The sequence below is a fragment of the Leptonychotes weddellii genome, chromosome 11 (assembly GCF_054177405.1).
Source record: "Leptonychotes weddellii isolate Sample4059 chromosome 11, ASM5417740v2, whole genome shotgun sequence".
NCBI classification, from domain to species: domain Eukaryota; kingdom Metazoa; phylum Chordata; class Mammalia; order Carnivora; family Phocidae; genus Leptonychotes; species Leptonychotes weddellii.
In genome coordinates this window covers 92035278-92049881 of record NC_138379.1, presented here as the reverse complement: position 1 = coordinate 92049881, position 14604 = coordinate 92035278, and the positions used below count along the sequence as shown (strand labels likewise).

Genomic DNA, 14604 nt, shown 5'->3' with positions numbered 1-14604 from the left:
AAATTTTTATAAATGAAAACTTTGGGTATTTCTCTAATGTTTACCAAGATTGTTTTTCTTTACAAGCATATTAGATACAATTTTCTTACTGAATTACATCCAGGATGTTAATGACTTTTAAAACTTAGGTCATTAAAAAATTATTTTTACGGGCGCCTGGGTGGCTCGGTTGGTTAAGCGACTGCCTTCGGCTCAGGTCATGATCCTGGAGTCCCGGGATCGAGTCCCGCATCGGGCTCCCTGCTCAGCGGGGAGTCTGCTTCTCCCTCTGACCCTCCTCCCTCTTATGCTGTCTGTCTCTCATTCTCTCTGTCTCAAATAAATAAATAAAATCTTAAAAAAAAAAAAAATTATTTTTACTTTGCTTCTTCAAAGTAGATTAATTGATAGCTATATTTTATTAAGTCATGTTTATGACACATATTAGGAATATAAATATTATAGATACTATGTAGCTATATGTACACACCGCCCCCACACACACACAGGCACATGCACATATGGTAGGATCTTGTAATAGTAATATTCACTGCAAAATTTTATTTTTAAAAAATTTTTTTAGAGTCAGCATAACAAAAGAGCCTGGGCTTTGGAGTCAGATAGAAAATAGGATTGAATCTTGGCACTGTCATTTACTAGCTGTACAAATTTTGGAAAGTTTCTTGGATTTGCTAAAACTCAGCTTACTCATCTGTTAAATGGGATGAATGGCTCCTACTTTATTGGGTTGTTGTTAGACTCCATAGCTAATGCATCTTGTTCAGGATTTAAATATATATCACCTTCCTGGTCTAGGAGCCTTTTCCTTTTTAACTGAATTTCTCTGTTTCTTCCAGTATATGCAAATATATTCAAAACACCTGTGTTCCTCTAGCTTCAGGTGTTGCTGTCTTGTTTGTTGTTTGTTTGTTTTCATTTTGACCTCTCACCCATTTCTTCTATCCCTCAGCGCCCAGTTCTGGCAACCACCAGTGTGTTCTTGTTATCTATGAGATTGGGCTTTTGTAGGGTTTGTCTTGGATTGTTTAGAGTTCACATACTATGTCTTTATCTGACTTACTCGACTTAGTCTGACGCCTTCAAGGTCCATCCGTGTTGTCACAAATACGTATGCAAAGATGTGTACATACCACACTTCATATATGAGAATCTTATGGGTGATATAATTATACTTCATAAAGTGTAACAAAAGTTATTTATTATACATGCTCATGTGAAAATAAAATCACACTGAAAAGTTAATTATTTGTTTTAACTGCATTAAGGCTTAATTGGGGTAATTAAATCCCTGCGCTTTTCTGAGCAATATTTTAGATCAATGTTCATGAACAGCTAAATAAATTGAAGTACTGTTTCCATCATAATTGTTATTTAGTTAAGCAACACACATTGTATACCTTCCAGATAAAGAATAGTCTATGAGTTCCTAATGAGCTTTGTTTGAGGCTTCAAAACTATAGAAGATGTGGTCCTAGTCTCAGTATAAGCTTACAGTACAGTTGGTGGATTGAATAAGTTGGTAATTCTGACTGGTGCTATACCAAAGAAAAGCAAAGAGCCATGGTGACTAATATCTTGAAGGTTACAATTGAGAATATCTCTCTCGTATGTCTGACATTTTCTGGATTTAAAAAAGCCTAAAAGAATATCTGAAGATGAAAAGGATGTGGAATTTGAGCATAAAATATTAACAAACTTGTTCATTTGCTACATATGGAGACTTCATTGTAGGAGACATTGTTACGTCCCCATTTTTGATGTGACATTTATGGTGTAGATTGCTGATCTAGTGACTCGCTCATACATTACACACATCAGAAATGTTAATGAAACATCCTAATTAGTAAATCCACATGACATAACTTCTTAAAATAATTTCACTTAGACTTTGAAGAATATAAACCTGATTATTAGAGACATACTATGATTTAAAGCTATCTTCAGTTTTTCAGGGCACCTGGGTGGCTCAGTTGGTTGAATGTCCAACTCTTGATTTTGGCCCAGGTCATGATCTTAGGGTCCTGGGATCGAGCCCTGTGTTGGGCTCTGTGCTCAGCATGGAGTCTGCTTGTCCCTCTCCTTCTGCTCCTCCCCTGCTTGCATGTGTGTGTACACTCTCTCTTAAATAAACAAACAAATAAATAAATAAGCTATCTTCAGCTTTCCCTAATAAATAAACACAATTTTCTGGATGTTAAGTATTCTTGGTTCCATTTAATTAGAACACACACACACACACACACACACAAGACCATTCTCAAGAAATGACACATGTTTCCTTAAAGGAAAAAAGAAGAATTGCCTTCTTAACAGCTATTTTAAGCCATGAATTATATTGAAAAAGAGATAAAATGTATTTTAGTTGTGTACTCTTACACAGAAAAATGACAGTAGACATGAGGAGATCTTGATAAGGATTATTAGAGATGTCAAAAGGGTAACTAAGTCATAGCTAACTGTAATTGGTTGGAAGAAGGAGAAAACTATTATAAAAATAAATAATTTTTACATGGATGATTGCACAACTTTAAAATTCCAAGAGTATGGTAGTGGTGGGTGGTAAGTTAATGGCTTTCATTTTTTAACCACTAGCTGCCTCTTTGAATGGTTGAAAAGTATGCTTTATTTGAAAACTATTCCTATATGAAAACCACTGGGGAAATGTATTTGATGTGAAGATCATTGCAAAGGTATTTTCAATTAAATGATGGGAACACAGCAGTATGCCTTTTTTCAAGGAGAACATAAAAATGATTCTATGAGGAAAAAAAAACTACTTTGATATGTGTGAGTGTAGGTTATCTGTATCCTCCTAAGCTAAAGCAACTGATTTCAGAGATTTTTACCTTTCAGACACAGAATTTTTAAATTTGAAATAGTTTTATATTAGATTGAGAATTTAGTTGCTAATACTTTAAATTCTACTTTGTTGCATTGATTACTTTAAGCTGGTCTTTCTTCATTCCTTTTCTGTGATGCTGCTATTGTAATGTGATATCTATTTATCACATTAGGAATGAGTAAGAATGCTAACAAGGAATCAGAGTAGTGTTTTATTAAAAAGTCTGTATTATTTAATGTGACTCATCTGTGAAAAGTCATCAGGGAACAGAAGATAGATCATTCGTGATCTCGTGAGATGACCCACTTGCCTATAATTGATGACTAAGAGGGAAAACGTGAACAATTAAGTCTAAAATGGCTTTCAAGTCACTGTGAATCTTCAAAATGCCCAAGTATTGTGAAGGTTAAGTTGATAAGAAGAAATTACAAAAGCAATGGAAAATGGCTACAAGAAGAAGAAGTTATATCAGAAGCCAAACTTTGGAATAACAGAAGCAAAAAGCAATAGCCAAAATCAGAGCACTGCCATAAGATAAATGGCTCAATTAAAGGAATACAACATGAAAGTCAAACCCAAAAAACTCCAGAACGTTAAAGGTCAGTATATGTGAGTAGCTGCCCTCCCTCTGGCTCTGGGGTTTCTTGATCAGAGTAATTGCCAATAGCCTGGGAGGTTAACCCATCTATAGACATTCGCGTTTAATATGGATTTGTGAAATTTTAAAAGCCTTCTAGACACAAAGTGTATATTCCATTATTAAAGGACAGAATGTCAGAGGTTACTTTGTAGCAGAGTCTTCCTTAGTAAGTCATAAATGTGGCCTAACTGGAAACCAAGGGCCTGACCTAACAGTTCCATTTAATCAAGAAATTTAGGGGGGGAAATGACATTATCTAAGAAGCAAAGATGAGAAGGAAAGAATTAAGCCTTAAAATAGTACAGAACCAAAGCAATTTGTAATTGTAGAAAATGAAGTCAAAGCTATCCTGATTTTTTAATTCAATAAAAATAATTCATCTTTCTTTTTCCTTGCCCTCCTTATACCAATAATTCTAGGATTCTATTTTTTTATTTAAAACATTGAAACTTCTAGTTAAATAAGAAGAACTGCTCTTCTTTATTCACCACCATTTCCTCTAATATCCTCCTTAAAATTACAGGCAAAAAGATAAATGGTGAGGTGTGGCCGTAAACTTACATGAACAGTTGGAATGGGAGGGCAATGAAATTGGAAGGACTGTAAAGTGGGAGATTCCAAGGATTTGATTTAGCAGAACAGAGGGAGCTGGTGCCCAGTGGGAAGAGGAAGATAGACCAAAGGAGGGACAACTCAGAAGCACAGACCCTACCAAGAAGGTTCAAGAATGAAGGCACCAATTCTATTGAAAAGAGAATACCTCTGAGGCTGGAAATAGGTACATTGGTTGAAAGTCTACTTAGAAAAAATAGATAACTAAAAACTCACACTCCCCATTCCCTTCCCAAGTCAGGTAACGCATTTGCCCATCTACCACCCCATGCAAATCTGGATGTATACTTTCTAAAGAGAATAAAGCAAAAATATTCTAGGCTTGAGGACATGAAGCAGAGTTTAGGGAAGATATGCCATGATGAAAACAGGCTGTGAAATGAAGTTCTACATATTGAGTGGTAATCCCTTTCTAGTCAGTTGTTTAGCACCTTACTTACAAATATTAGCAGATACCCCATGAGAAATTTGTGAAATGCCCCAACTGGAAAATTATTCACCCAAACAAAACAAAGCAAAATAATTTTGGAGTAAAAAGATTTCAGCTCAGGAAGACACAGAATATGTCAAAACACATTTGTTCAGAGATGAAAAGATGCTATGTATACATGAAGCAAGAATAGGAGACTACTGAAAAGGAATATTCAGAGAACAACAAAAACAGTGAGCTCTTAAAAAGTAAAAATAAAATGACAAAAACACAAAAAGAAATATAAAAAACAAGTATAACTTGGCAAAATCTCTTAGAAGGTGCATCCGAAAGGCAAAGAAAAGAAAAATAGGAGTGAAAAACTTAAGAAAATTTCAGAATCAGTGTGTGATTCCCAATGTCCAAATAATAGAAATTCCTAAAAGAGAACAGGGAAAACTAACATTTTCATAGACTCCAACTGTAAGAATTTCCAAGCTGGGGCCCCTGGGTGGCTCAGTTAGTTTAGTGTCCAACTCTTGGTTTTGGCTCAGGTCCTAATCTTGGGGTTGTGGGATTGAGCCCGGTGTCTGACTCTGAACTGAGCACCGTGTGCTTAAGACTCTTTCCTCCTCTTTTCCCTCCCTCCCACTGCTCATGCTTTCTGATAGATAGATAGATAGATAGATAGATAGATAGATAGATAGATAGATAGAATTTCCAGACTGAACAGATCAGCCAGTTCAGCACAATGAATGGCAGGAAAAACGCTAGTCTTATTCATGTCCTCAGATGATTTAAGAACACTGAGAATGAAGGGTGGATGTTAACAGCTTCCAAAGTGGGTAATCAAGTGGCCTAATACAAATAACCAGGAATAAAATAACACTGTGTATTGATCTTACCCCTAATTATAGCAATTATATTAAAAGGAAGAAAATGGAGGTAAGTGGGTGGGTGCGTATTGAACAGAATCAAGATAGCTCAGTCTTCATCTTTCATGGCAAAAAGTTAGTAGGTAATATTTAACACTGAAAAAAGGCCAAGAAAGTAGCAGTATAAGTGTGATATTCAGAACATATATATTCAGATATTCAGAATTCAGTCAAAAACTGTCAGGAGTTACAAGGGCTTTGAAAAGATTTTTGTCCTACTCTATCACTAATTATTGAGTCTAACTCTGTTCATTATTATTCAGAGACTTTGGTTAACTATAAAATAGCTCTCCTTATTCTGTCCCCACCCTGACCACTTTTGCTCACATTTTCTGGGTATTTACCTCCTTCATTTTCTGGATATTTATCACAATTATCTTCTGTATAACTTCAGATTATCTGTTACTTTTTAACTGTTCTCAATGTTAATTTTATTTGGTCTGTTTCAGGTTTCATGTCATGATCATTTCTATCGGTACTGTCTTGTTCTACTTAATTTAAAAAATAGCTATTTGTAGAAATTATTTATTTTGAAATCCATTAAATGTAATTAAGGAGATATATCCTGGGGCACCTGGGTGGCTCAGTCGTTAAGCGTCTGCCTTAGGCTCAGGTCATGATCACGGGGTCCTGGGATTGAGCACCGCATGGGGCCCCCTGCTCAGCGGGAAGCCTGCTTCTCCCTCTCCCACTCCCCCTGCTTGTGCTCTCTCTCTCACTGTGTCTCTCTCTGTCAAATAAAGAAAATCTTTTAAAAAAAAGGAGATATATCCTCCTCTACATTTCTGCAGTGTTGTTCATCTTTATATGTGTGTGCCAGCAGCATTTTCCATGGATCTAATATTACTGTTTTCTATTTATTGATCCATGAGTTCAATTTATTGATCTTGGTTTTGGGTTTCCATCAATCTTGAAAGACTACTTTAAAACTCACCCCCCCCCGACTGAGTGTTATATACAACTGATGAATCACTGAACTCTACCTCTGAAACTAATAATACACTATATGTTAATTAACTGAATTTAAATAAAAAAATAAAAAATAAAACTCACCCCCTTAGTCCTGGTTGAAATAGAAATTCCTACCCAGGGGACCTGGGTGGCACAGTCAGTTAAACATCCAGAAACTCTTGGTTTTAGCTCAGGTCATGATCACAGGGTCCTGGGATCAAGCCCTGGATCTGGCTCCATGCTCAGCAGGGAGTCTGCTTGAGATTCTCTCTCTCCCTCTGCCTCTCCCACTCAAGCTCTTTCTCTCAAATAAATAAATAAATTGTAAAAAAAAATCCTACCCAAGTCTAGGACCAAAGGGGAAAAGATAAACAATAAAGGGTGGGGGGCAAATTTTAATTATGTTTTTCCCTATGACCTAAAAGCTCAGAGTTCCTTTTATCTGGATCCAAGATCAGAAGGCAGACTGGGGGAAAAAAGGTAAGTAGAGATCCATTTTCACTGGAAAAAGTTATGGTGCTAAATTCAGGATGCATAACAATCTCTGTCCTCCTTTGTTGTCACTTGATCTAAAATATTTTAATTATGATAAAGAAATTGAGGAATGGCAAGGTCTTCTCATCCCTGTAATTCACTTCTTTCCCCAGAAACAACAAAACCAGACAGCTAGCAGATCAACACACAGACAAATTTAAACTAAATTGATAGAGATTTTTGGTCCAAAGTATATTTTAGTCCATCTTCTGCTGAAATATGAATAAATGCCAGTGTATAGCCTATCTCACAAGTACTAAAATACAGATTCAATCTATATCCCCTGAGATTTAAAATAAGTGCTAAGTTTAAAACATGTTAACTAATAAAAAATAAAATATTAATAATAAATGGGGAATAAAAAGTCTGCAACTAATTTATAATACAACAGCAGATGTGGAGTTTAGTGAATTCTGAGGAAAATAGCTTCACAGATTCAGGCATAAATGCACATATTTAAAATTTTCTTTCAGATAATGATCAAATAAAGGTGACCTTAGATCAATTAGGCATCATTTCTAATAGTTTGTAAAGCAGTTGCAGGGATTTAAGGATAAGCTTTGTTACCTGTTATAGGAACGCTCAGCTCACTGATTTCCACATCTTCTCTGTTCCACTGATTTCTCACCATTGACCTGCATGGGTGAGGACAGCCCTCCTTTTGCTTTGCCTCATGGCCTTCATCTGTCCGGCCTGGAGTTCAGGTTGGGGCTTTCATAGTAGAGCGAAACTCAAACAAGTAACTTCTGTATGCTTTATTTTCCACCTGAAATAAAAGCAGTAATGATAATGGTGTGTATTATAGGAAGGAGATCGATTTCTTCAAAAACATAGGGACTTAATAAATGTGAGGCATTATATGACTGTCACTAATACATTGGGACACTGTTGGCTAGTGAGTTCACTAATACATTTCCTTTAAAAATTTAAATGGAAAGGCAGTTCAAGAGAAGTATTTTTGTTCTGTACAGAAGAAGATGCTGTTTGTTGGGACACTGTTGGCTAGTGAGTTCGCTAACCATGTGGACAACGGGGGGCGGGCAGTTACAGTCAGATAAGGAGTTTTGCCTGGAAGACAGCTTGCCAGGCGTTAACCTCTTCCTTTGCTCTTAGGGGGGTGGGAGACGGGGCGGGGGGCAGCTAGGTCTCAGCCTGACTGAGAGCCACGGTCTGTGCCGCTCTCACTGGCCATCCTGCCATCTGTGGAAGGTGATGTTCAAAGAACCTCATGCGGTGACACCTGCCACACGAATCAGTTTAGTCAGCCTGTCAACGTGAAAGCCCATCTTTAGAAATCTATTCCACTGGGTCCAAGAGACATCAGCTCTTCCTGGGGCTAAAAAGGGTGAACCACGCCCCTGTAAATCCTAATTTAACCAAGCAGCATTTCATGAGGATGGGTGGTCAAAGCGAGGGGGAAAAGAAATTTCCTGAGGGACTCTATCAAAATGTACCTGTCTCCTATCTCCTTCCTGAGGCCCAGCGGAATCTCTGAAGAAGAGACTGTATGTAAATGTTACAGCTTGCCTGGATATTCAGGTAAACATGCACTCTCTCCCCAGCACTTTTCAGAGTTTCACCTGACACCTGAAGACAGGAGTAAGCAGACTTTTTTTGCATAAACCACAGTAAGGAAAAGGCAAATGTTTGTGGGCTTCATTCTTCAGAATTACTTTTATGAGAAAGTGCAATATCTACAACTGTGTTTAAGCATGTTTAAATGTTTGATTACTGCTTGCTTGCTTTTAAGGCTGCTACTTTCTGAATACTGATCGCAGAGCTACAACTTTTAGCAAATTACGATGAGATCTTGTAGATTTGAGAAGAGGTGGGAGAAGAATGAGTACTTTGGGAATGATGAGTTGCATTTTTACTAGAGGGTCGTCACCCCTTTTCCCAACTATAAAATTACCCATGAAGGGGTTCCTAGGTGGTAAGAGGAGAAGGGAGGCCACCATCATGGCAGGTGGTTGAGAGGGAATGTTGCAGCTCTCCTGAGAGAGTCAGTGGTGAGAGAATTGTATTAAAAACATGTTGCAACTTTCAGATTTCCTTCAAGAGTCTTAGCCTATAACAGAGATAGAAATGAACAGTCTTACTGCAACCTATCTGGGAGGCAAAGGCAGGGGGACCTTTAATCCATCTTTTCAGTTCCTTTCTCTCTTCCCCATCTCTCCCATTCTTTTGGTGTGTCAAGTTCCAATGTCACGTGTCCAGAGGCAGCCTGATGGTGGCAGCAGTTTCCAAGCCTCTTTCTGGCAGTGAGCAAAGGGATGACCGGAATGAGATAGTGACATTATTGGTATGCTTTATTGTTTTTAAAAAAATGAGACTCAGATTCAGTTGCCAGGTAAAATACAGGACACCCAGTTAAATTTGAATTTCAGATAAACAATGAATAACTTTTTTTTTGAAAAGTATATTCCAAATGTTGCATGGAACATATTAAAAAATTATTTGGTGTTTACCTGAAATTCAAATTTGAATGAGCATCCTGGATTTTTACTTACTATATGTGACAACCTTACACTCAGACCACATTACAAAGCTAAGCCATGACAGAGCAGGTAAATGACATCCAGAGTTTGTACTCACTCTCCTTAGTAATAGTGCCTCTGCTGGGCCAGAGTTCATAAAGATCAGCATCCTTGTGGTACCCATTCGTGCCTTCTGTCCCTAGCTCCTCTTGCTTCTCCTGAGCCTCCCATACTTTCCAGAAAGGGAGACTGTGGGCTGGGGTTTCAGAGTCAGCTGTTCCACTGGTACACCCAGAATGGGCACCTGGACTGCTGGGAAAGTGCAGAGGAGCAGAAAGGAAAACATCCAAAGCAAACTTTAAATATCTCACTATTTTGCCAAGGACCAACTCTGTCACATTAGAATTTTTCCATTTACTCACAAGCACTTTTGAGTTTATATTGTGAGCCATCATTCCTTTGTTTCTCCGTAATATTGCCCATTTGCTTTCTCTGCCCTTCCCCATATAACATACAGGGATTCTTTCAGATTTATTTCATAAGCACACAGATAAACCAGACTCCATGATATGTTGTGAACAATTGGCCATGAAGAATTACAAAAGTTTGACTGAATGGAACCTCTAGAAACTCTTTTCCAGTCATCTCATTATCCAGATTGGAACAGAGACCCAGACAAGTTCTAACTTGTCCTTCCGACTACCTGCTGCAGTCTTCCAGTGTGATGTAAAGGAGCATGCCACCTACCATCACCTTTGTCCTTTTAGGAAATTTATATAATCATTATGAACTTTTTTCCTCCTTATTGAAGCAATGATAATAATACCCTACTTGGGTTTTAGAGTAAATTACATAAGAACATGGATATCAAGTGACTAATACAGAGTAGAGACTCAGTGTTCCCTTCTTTCCTCTTCTTCTCCCTTATAGGACCATGTCACAGCTACATAATGTTACAACCCAAATTACAACTCCAGGCTTCCAGTTCTTACCTTCTCTCAAAATCATTCTTCTCATAAACAGATAATTTCATAGATTTGGGACAGGAAGATTAGGGTAGAGTGCTTTAGTTCTTATTTAAAAGATGATTACAAAAGAAAAAAAATTAGGAATGACTAGCTGGTCTCTTCATGTAGGCTAGAAAATAAATACCAGAGTTAGCCTGAAGACTGAGACATGCCATTTTTTATAAGGGTAGGGAGAAAGGAAGGAAGGAGGGGACAGCATAAAGCCACATCTGGCCTATTCATATTCAGATAATGGATTAATTGGAGGTCCTCAACAAGAAAGATTTCATCCATTATATAATTTCTTTTATATTTAGCAATGCTATGTAGAGCTTAAAATATTTTCAGGAATTGAACGGTTGTAATAAAATTCATGCTGTTGATACTGAATCACTAAAGTGCCAAGAATAGTTCTGCAAAATAAAGAAAATTTCTAGAAAGAGTTGAAGGCAGAAACATTCCTGCTTTATACTTTACAAATGGCTCTAAATAGATAAGCATTCAGTATTTTTCCCTGGGGGGAAATAGTATGGGGACACTTACTTAGTTCCAGCTCTAGTTGGGCTCTCGGAAAGCCCCAAACCAATAAGGTCAGTAAGCATGTAGGATCAGAAGTCAGGTTATAAGGCTTTGAATGCAGACTCTGCCACTCACTAGCTATGTAGTATTTGGACACTTTACCTAAGCCCATCTAACTCCTCGTTTCTTTATTGGTATAAAGTCAGATTTTAATAGTGTCTGTTTCATAAGACACTGTGAACAATCCTTCTCTCTTCAGAAAGTGCTGAATGCCTAGTATGTGCCTCGCCCTGTACTCAAAATGTTGAGGAAACATGAACAACACAAAGTAGGCATTTATAGACTATAAGAACGATGAAGGAAACTGCAGGGGAGGAAGACTTTTCACTTCTTCCCTTCTAGGTTCCTTGACTGCCCTAATAACTAAACTGACATAAAACATTGACAGGAGAAAAACAAATTTAATTTTGAACATACGGGAGCTCATGGAAATATGAGGCTCAAAGAAAGTAGCTTTTATACCTTTTAGTGGACCAAAGAAATAAGCTTGGGATTGGGGTAGTAAATTAATAAAGAAGTGACAACTGACTCATGTAACAAGTTGTCCGGTGGAAGGTCTAACTTTAGCTATTGCTTGAACTTAGAGCCTGAAACTCTGTCATCAGAACTCTCTTTCCCCCTTTCTCAGTGAGCCAAAAAGATTTTTGGTGGCCCCAGACTCAACATATCTACCTATTCACTCCAACAAAGAGTTTTTTCTTAGTGCTGGAGCACAAAAGTCCCTGACTGGCCAAGCTCAGGTTACATGCTGATCTCACAGTGATACTGTGGCTGGGGGAGCGTATCGTAGTTTATCCAAACCTAGGTCACATGTTCACGTCGATGGGGTTGATGGTGAACAAGATCTACCCCATCCTTGATAGGGACTCCCCATGAATTGGCAGAGATTTTCCATAGCAAGAGGAAGAGGAAGAGCTAGACGAGAATATATGACAATAGATGTTCACAGTAATTGCCATGCACTTATTTCTCTATATATTGCATGCATTCTTAAGGATCTAAGGCTGAAGAATGTATCTAATTTTGTTGTTCCCTTTGTGTATACACTTAAAATGATGATAATGGGTAGCATTTGTTATTTGCCTACTATCTGCTTCTCCACTAGGAATTTTATATTTGTTTTCTGGTTTGAATCCTACAACAACCTTACCATTATTACCACTTTACAAATCAAGTCACAAAATTTCAGAGAGGTTAATTTGCTCAAAGCTACACAGAAAGCAACAATTGCTGCAAAAGAATTTACCCTACTTAATGGTACAGACCATGTCATTTTAATTTCTGTAAATGGTCACTTTACACATGATACTGTCATTAATACTCTGAGCACACATCGAGAGTAATATCAACAATAATGATTAGCAGATGTATTATGAAATAAGTAATAATAACATTAATTACTAACATTTACTGGACACTTATTATATCAGCCACTAACACTCATTTTCTCTAGAGCAGCCACAGTGATTATTTTTTAACTATAAATCATATCAGGTCATTCCCATTTAAAAATCTTCATTTATTCACTCTACACTCAAAATGAAACCCAAACTTCTTACTGTGGGTTAAGAGGCCTTGCTTCCCTCACTAACCTCAGCTCACATCCTCCCTCCTCTTATTCATTTTGCAACACATTGAACTCTTTTTCAGTTCAGCACATTTATACTTCCTGTTTCATCCTCTGGAAAGATTTTGTCTTTTTTTTTTTTTGGTTGTTTCTTGCAGGGCTGTTTCTTTCATTATTCAGGTCACAATGAGGCTTCCAGGACCACCTATCTAAAGCAGCCCAACCACCCTCCAGGACCCTTACTCTCTCTCACGTCTTATTTGTTTTGAAGGGGTACAGAATGACACCCCAAAATGTGCCACCTTGGCATAGTAATTATTTTGAATTAAAGTTATTTAAGGAACAGCCAGTGCAGAAAGACTGACCCTTCTCTGTCCCCCTGAAAGGAAGAAATAAATCTCCATGTGAAAGGTATCCTCCCTGTACCAGGAGAAAAGAAAACAGACATTCTTATTGCCAGAAACAGGGAATTCAAGGCTGGGAAGGATGTATAAACAAACCTTGTTCCTCCTTTTGGCTTAAACTGGTGTCATGAATCAAAGATGCCTGTCTAATAAGCCAATGCAATTTAAAATCAGTTCTGGAAGTATATGCATTCATTTTGGGCACAAATTTGCTGTTCTCCAGAGCAAATCCTTTACTTGGTTTGTAAAGCGGCCTTAGAAAGGTATCAGCTAAGATAAGAAGGGTCACTGTTAAGATTCTTTCATCCCATAGAAAGGTAAATAGAAATGTCCTTCCCTTCCCAGAGCCCTCTGTTCTTCCCACTCTTTGTCTGTCCTCTCACCTGACTCCTGACCTCCTTCACATGTCACATCACTTCCATTTTGAGAGCTCTCTGGGTCCTCTCTGTCATCCAGCCCATCTGCTGTTGATGCTGCTCCAGCTGCTACGGCTGAAAGCTGAGTAAGAAACTTTTCGATTCACTAACAGGTATAATTAAAAGGGGTATATTAATGAAAAATGACCAAACAAAACAAAACTTGTGTGGATGAATCCTAAGAGAATTTCTTCTTTCTTATTTCCAAAGCATTGGCAGAGTTGGGAGTTTGGCAAGCATTCCCGCTCTATCTAATTTTTCAGTAAATATTTTAGGAAGTCAGATAGCTTCAAGGAGCATATAATTTTAGCGGGAAAAGATCATACCTTCTTATGAAATCTGTCACTTTAAAGTTGATTGAGCTTACTAATGTGCCAAGATATTTATCCATGTTTCTAGGAATGACTTAATTAAGATACAATGTCTCCTTAATGCCCAATAACCCACCCCCATACCATGCATACCCCTCTAGGTGTGTGTGTGAGACCAATGGATGTAGCAAGAGTCAGCATAGCATCATGGGGAAAACGTAAATATTGGATGTTCTATGCATAGGGTCCCTGCCCACTCATCCTAGGTCTATGACATTGGGCCAGGCATTTGACTTCTCTGACCTTTACTTTCCTACTTAAGAAAATAATACATACCCTTTAAGGTATTTTATATTTAGAAATGCTGCGTGTGTGATTTCTCATCGGGTCTTACATATTATAAGTGATCAGTAAATACTGATACCTACTTTATTTTTCTGCTCAGTTCTAGTTTCCTTGGATACAAACTAAGAAAGCTCATGAATGGATAAACAAAATGTGTTCTGTCTATCCACCCAAACAGTATTCAGCATAAGAAGGAGTGAAATACTGACATGTGCCACAACATGGATGAACTTTGAAAGTATTATGCTCAGTGAAAGAAGCCAGAGACAAAAGGCCACGTATTGCATGACTCCACTTAGATTAAATGTTCAGAATAGGCAAATCTATAGAGACAGAAAGATTAGTGGTTGCCAGAGGCTGTGAAGAAGAAGGAATAAGAACTGGCCACTGAACTTTTTAGGGAATGATGAGTATTTTCTGGAATTATAGAGTGGTGATAGTTGTACAACATTGTAAAATATTAAAAATCTATTAGTTATATACTTTGAAAGAGTGAATCTTACAGTATGTGAATTACGTTTATTTTTTTTAAAGATAACATGTTCAAGAAAAGCAACATCACTGCAATGCTTGGA

General features: G+C 37.6%; 1 protein-coding gene across 1 annotated transcript in view; it reads left to right on the top strand.

Moving 5' to 3' along the window:
• The window catches only part of GRIA4 (glutamate ionotropic receptor AMPA type subunit 4), a 345999-nt gene that overhangs the window by 181876 nt on the left and 149519 nt on the right, over window positions 1–14604 (top strand). The window lies entirely within an intron of this gene.